Consider the following 6,934-nt stretch of genomic DNA (forward strand, 5'->3'; position numbering starts at 1 on the left):
TTGATGACCTTGCTTCACAATTTTCCACTGCTGCCTGGTTTGCTGTGTACTTCTAGTATTTTCTGTTAATTTCATTTTCTAGAATCAAAAGTATTTTGTTTTTGTGTTCTGGTAATTCTAGGCACAACTTCATCTAAGGATAATATGATCTTCCTAAAGTGTCGTGTGTACCACTACTCTCAGTAACTCCCTATTGTGGTCTAACTCAGGTTTTCTGTAGCTGTGACATTCTAGTCTAAATATAACGAGCACTCTTGTGTTAACCTTTTTGATATTTTATTCCTCTATGTAACTGAACTGAAATCTGTTTGCACCTCTAGCTTTTCTACAATACCCTGTTCTTTTTTTCATTTCTAACCACCTCTACCTATTTGGACAAACTGGTAAATGGCTTTTTGTTCTTCAACTTAGTTAATTGAGTATTGCTGTGAAAAGGCACACTTTGTCAAAGCTTTACCTCTTGTGCTCATCAGGACAGTTCACAAAAGTGAAAGGGAAAACAGCATTTGTAGTAGAAGAGGAGAGTGACTGGTTGGCAAGGTGAACTCTGGTAAAGCTGTTGCTGTGAAGAATGCACCAGTCAGTGACTACTGACAGTTAACTTCCAGGCTTTGTTTAAATTTTAAAGTAGTTTCTGGTGAAGGCAATCACATTTTTATGTTGAAACAGATGAGAGAGTGTATGTCTTTTGCTACAAAAAACAGAGGCCTATGCAAAGCCTTGCCTAGTGCAAATAGCTGAAGCTATAGACTTTTGATAAGATCCTCTGGCCTTTGGAACATACAGCCTATTGATTTATTGTTCAGTGAAAAGCTTTGTTTACAAGTGGTACAGGCAGATCATAGTAAACAAGGATGTAAAGATCAAAAAGACTTAAGATATACAGGTTACATTGCACAGGATGTGTGCTAGGTCAGAAAAATGTTAGCAAAATCAGCATTATTTGAGGGTAGAGAGTCCATTGATCAGTCTAATAACAACTGGGAAGAAGCTATTCCTGAAACTGCTTGTGTGTCTGTTCAGGCTTCTGTATCTTCTGCCTGATGGAAGAGGTTGTTGGAGATTGTTACTGGGGCGAGATGGGTCTTTGATGTTGGCAGCCTCTCCGTGGCAGTGAGCCATGTAAGTAGAGTCCATGGATGGAAGGCTGGCTTCCATGATGGTGTGTACAGCCCAGACCACCTTCTGTATTTTCTTACGATCCTGGGCAGAGCAGTTGCCATACCAGGCTGTTATGTGCCTGGACAGTATGCTTTCAGTAGTGCATCTATAGAAGTTGGTGAGGGTCCTTTATGGACATGCCAAATTTCCTGAGCCTTCTGAGGAAGATGAAGCGTTGTTGTGCCCCCTTGACTGTCGTGGTAAGTCCAGGACAGGTTGTCAGTTATTGTCCCTCCAAGGAATTTAATGCTCTTGACCCTATAGACCTCCGTTCCATTGATGTGGGTGGGAATGTGTTCTCCTTTTCTTCATTAAGTCAATGATCAGTTCTTTAGTTTTGCCGATGTTGAGAGAGAGTGTTTTCATTGCACCATGCCACCAAGCCCTCTATCTCCCTTTTGTATTTTGACTTTGAGTTTAGTCCCACTACGGTGCTGTCATCAGCAAACTTTTAGATGGTGTTCATTCAGAATTTGGCAACACAGTCATTGGTGTATAGGGAGTACAGTAGGAGGCTGAGGATGCACCCTTGGGGGAGGGGGGTTGGGTGGTGCTGCGGTGTTGTGTGTTACTGTGGAGGAGGTGCAGTCACCTATCTTCACTGATTGTGACATGTGGGTCAGAAAGCTGAGGATCCAGCTGCAGAGGGCGGGGCTGAGACCAAGATCATGGACTTTTGAATTCAGTCTGGAGGAGATAATGGTGTTGACTACAACTCCACCTTCAATGAGCAGGAGTCTGATGTAGGCGTCTTTGTTCCACGGATGAGTGCAGGGCTAGGGATATGGCATCTGCTGTGGACCTGTGACATTGGTAGGCAAATTGTAGTCAATCGAAGCAGGCTGGGAGACTGGACTAGCCTCTTGAAGCACTTCATGAATATTGAGGTCAGAGCCGCTGGGCGGTAGTCATTAAGAAAGCACATGCAGTGTGCCTTAGGTATGGGGATGATGGGTAGTCTTCTTGAAGCCCGTGGGGACTTGGGATTGTAGGAGGGAGAGGTTGAAGATGTCTGTGAATACCTTCATCAGTTGTTTTGCGCAGGATCCAAGTACATGGCCTGTCACTTTCCTTGGATTGACTCTCAGGAAGACCGATCTGACTGCTGAAGTGGTGATGGAGGGAACAGGTGTGTCCGGGACTGCTAGGGTAGCTGCTGAGATTTAAATTCAATATATTAATGACATTTAACAAATTGAAACAAGTGGAATTGAAAACTATCCTCCCTGTAACTATCATTTAAATAAAAACCCTTTTAATTCACTGATATCCTTTTGGGTTAGGAAGCCTGTTGCACTTGCCTGGTCTGACTTAGAAATATTGGAATATTTTTAACTGCCTTAGCAGTGACTTAGCAAACCATTCTGTTCAAGGGCAATTGGGGATAAGCAACAGATGCTGGACACGGTACTGACACCGATATCTGTGAAAAATAAATTCTTAATGCAAAGCTGATCTGTCAAACATTAAGTGAATGCACCTCCCTCTGTCATCTTTGCCGCATCACCTTTAACTGGATTCCATACTGATGATTGTGTTGATGTTTGCGTTTTGCGTTTGCTAGCATTTATGGAACTGCATATTAGCGATCTAGACACTACCAAAGAAAATGGAGCACAGGTGTTTACAATAGGAGTTGGGAGGTCATGTTGCGGCTGCACAGGACATTGGTTAGGCCGCTATTGGAATGCGGCATGCAATTCTGGTCTTCCTGCTATAGGAAGATGTTGTGAAAGATTTACAAGGATGTTGCCAGGTTCGGAGAGTTTGAGCTCCTCAGAGAAGCTGAATGGACTGGGGCTATTTTCCATGGAGCACTGGAGGCTGAGGGGTGACTTTAGAGGTTTATAACATCATGACGATGTTTAGGGTAAACAGACAAGGTCTTTTCCCTGGGGTGTGGAGTCCAAAACTAGAGGGCATAGGTTTAAAGTGAGAGGGGGAAAATTGAAGAGATGTCACCACGCCGCTGACATTCTGCTTGTAGGGTGTAGTCGGGAATTGCAGGGGTGAGCCAAGTCTCCGTGAAGCAGAGCACACAATAGTCCCTCTGCTAGGTAAGTCTAGATCTGAGTTCATCCACTTTGATTTTGATAGCCGAGACAGCCTCAAAAGGCTGAGGCTAATCTTGTAGGGAGGCAGCTGCTGAGATTTAAATTCAATATATTAATGACCTAAGGGTGGTGCTTTTATGGAATGAGCTGCCAGAGGAAATAATGGAGGCTGGTACAATTGCAGCATTGAAAAGGCATCTGGATGAGTTTCTGAATAGGAAGGGTTTAGAGGGATATGAGCCAACTGCTGGAAAATGGGACTAGATTTATTTAGGATATCTGGTTAGCATGGATAAATTAGATTGAGGGGTCTATTTCTGTGCTGTACATCTCTGACTCTAAAATACATAGTTACAGAACTGTCTGCATTTCTATCTTTCTTTGCAAGATTTCAAGGTATCTGTTTTGACAAAAAATGGGTAAGAAAGACTTATTAGAATTACTACAGTGCAGAAGAAGGCCATTCAGCCCAACAAGACTGCACTGACCCTCCAAACAGCATACCACCCAGACCCTGTAACCCCACACTTATGGCTAGCCTACTTAGCCTGCATATTATGGGGCAATTGACCATTTAACCTGCATATCTTTGGACTGTGGAAGGGAACCAGAGCACCCAGCAGAAATCTCTAAGACACCGGGAGAACATGCAAACTCCACACAATCGCCCAAGGCTGAAATCAAACCCAGATCCCTGGTGCTGCGAGATAAGTGCTAACCACTGAGCCATCATGCTGCCTATGGATGTTAGCATCCTCCATAACCTCAAGATACAACAAAGTGGTTTGCAGCCAATGAAGTACTTCTAAAGTGTAATTTATGTTCTCTGGAAATGTGGCAGCCAATTTGAACAAGCCGAGCTCCCAGAAACAGCAATGTACTAATGATGAGTTGTTTCTTAAGATCATACAGAATCCCTACAGTATGGAAGCACCGACCTGCTGAGGAGCAACCACCCCTTACACCATCCCTATATTTCCTACCCTAGACTGTATGAACAGTTTAGCATAGCCAATCCACCTAACCTCCACATCTTTGGACTGTGGGAGGGCACCAGAACACTTGGAGAAAACCCACACAGACAGTCACCTGAGGCTGGAATTGAACTTGGGTCCTTGGCACTGTGAGGCTAACCACTGTGCCACCATTTGATAAGTGTTATCAAAACAGCAGGGCATATTTCTGTGCTTTTTATTTTTGAAGATGTTTTGAACCCACATGAAGGCAGAATTTGGATGGAAGTTGTAAATGTGGCATGATGTGAAAATCAGATGGGGACATAACTCGAGTGGAAACCAAGAATTAATTTAGTAAGGTTCTGGGAGAATTAAATCCCTACTTAAAAGTGCAGTTTAAAATATGCCCTGGAATTTTGTTTTCCAGTTCTATTGAAAGATATGTTCTTTAGTTTGTTTTTGTGGGTAACTTAAACTTTTAGTGTTTAGACAGTAGTACTTTCAGTCTGTTTTGTTTAAATGCCTAAAAGTGAAGACTTGTCTGCTCAACTGTCAAATGGATGTTTGAATTTCTTTTTCAGGCTAACTGATCTCTATGAGAATCATAACACATTGTAACTGCTCCTTCATTGATTCTACGTTTTGTGATGGTATATCTTATTTATTTAGCAAGGTCCAACCTTTGTGCATGGGTGGCCACATTTAGTTTTTCTGAGGGCCGATGAGCAATCTGAAAGATAAGCTCTGATGAAGAATCATCTAGACTCAAAATATAGCTTGCGCTCCATGGATGTTGCTTCACCCACTGTGATTTCTAGCATTTTTTGTTTTCAGTTCTGAAAGATAAAGTTTGTTATAACAGTAAAAATGTATTTAAGGGGAAAGAATTCAGAACAATAAATTGATCATTTGAATGGTCATTTTTTATTAATTAATACTCATTGCTGCTTGAAACTTTAGAGTTAACTAATAAAAGTTTTTGTTTTTTTTTAATCCTGTCTTTTTATTTAAGAAGCATAGCTATAAGAACAATTCTGTGGTCTTGTGTCCTGATCACCAGGGAACTGGGTAGAGACAGCTATTTCTACTCAGTTACACCTACACGTTTGATACCAGTGAACAGAATCTTATGATGCCTGTTTTCTCTACATCACCACCTGAAGAACCAACCCACATAGCTGCCCCATACCTGTCAATGCTCTGAAGAACATTAAATGACGGGTTAGATTTCCGCTTCTCATTCTACAAACAGTCCCTAGATTCTTTTTTGGAGTCTAAGTCCTGCCTAGTGTTAAGGATGGGAATCTCTCTGAATAAATGAGAGGGACGTCCTGGTGTGGAGACGGGTGAGGTAGAAAGGTAGCATTGGGAGTGTGTTGGGGGAAGGGAAAGTGGGATTCGGATCTTTGGAGAGAGATAGTAGGAACTGCAGATGCTGGAGAATCCGAGACAACAAGGTGCAGGGCTGGATGAACACAGCAGGCCAAGCAGCATCATAGGAGCAGAGAGGCTGACGTTTCGGGCCTAGACCCTTCATCAGAAAAGGGGGAGGGGAAGGGGGTTTTGAAATAAATAGGGAGAGAGTGGGAGGCGGATAGAAGAGGGATAGAGGAGAGGATAGGTGGAGAAGAAACAAACAGGTCGAAGAGGCGGGGATGGGGCCAGGAAAGGTGAGTGTAGGTAGGGAGTTAGGAAGGGGATAGGTCAGTCCAGGGAGGACGGACAGGTCAAGGGGGCGGGATGAGGTTGGTCGGTAGGAGATGGAGGTGCGACTTGAGGTGGGAGGAGGGGATAGGTGGGAGGAAGAACAGGTTAGGGAGGCAGGGACGAGCTGGACTGGTTTTGGGATGCGGTGGGGGGAGGGGAGATTTTGAAACTTGTGAAATCCACATTGATACCATTGGGCTGCAGGGTTCCCAAGCGGAATATGAGTTGCTGTTCCTGCAACCTTCGGGTGGCATCGTTGTGGCACTGCAGGAGGCCCAGGATGGACATGTCGTCTGAGGAATGGGAGGGGGAGTTGAAATGGTTCGCGACTGGGAGGTGCAGTTGTTTGTTGCGAACCGAGCGTAGGTGTTCTGCAAAGCGGTCCCCGAGTCTCCGCTTGGTTTCCCCGATGTAGAGGAAGCCACACCGGGTACAGCGGATGCAGTATACCACATTGGCAGATGTGCAGGTGAACATCTGCTTGATGTGGAAAGTCTTCTTGGGGCCTGGGATGGGGGTGAGGGAGGAGGTATGGGGGCAGGTGTAGCACTTCCTGCGGTTGCAGGGAAAAGTGCCGGGTGTGGTGGAGCTGGAGGGGAGTGTGGAGCGGACGAGGGAGTCACGGAGAGAGTTGTCCCTCCGGAAAGCAGATAAAGGTGGGGAGGGAAAGATGTCTTTGGTGGTGGGGTCGGATTGCAGATGGCGGAAGTGTCGGAGGATGATGCGTTGGATCCGGAGGTTGGTGGGGTGGTACGTGAGGACGAGGGGGATTCTTTTTTGGTTCTTATTGCGTGGACGGGGTGTGAGGGATGAGGTGCGGGAGATGTGGGAGACACGGTTGAGGGCGTTCTCGACCACCGAGGAGGGGAAGTTACGGTCCTTGAAAAACGAGGACAACTGAGATGTACGGGAGTGGAATGCCTCATCCTGGGAGCAGATGCGGCGGAGGCGAAGGAATTGGGAATAGGGGATAGCATTTTTGCAGGAAGGTGGGTGGGAGGAGGAGTATTCTAGGTAGCTGTGGGAGTCGGTGGGCTTGAAATGAATATCGGTTTC

The sequence above is a fragment of the Rhincodon typus genome, chromosome 1, assembly GCF_021869965.1.
Source record: "Rhincodon typus isolate 14 chromosome 1, sRhiTyp1.1, whole genome shotgun sequence".
NCBI classification, from domain to species: Eukaryota; Metazoa; Chordata; class Chondrichthyes; order Orectolobiformes; family Rhincodontidae; genus Rhincodon; species Rhincodon typus.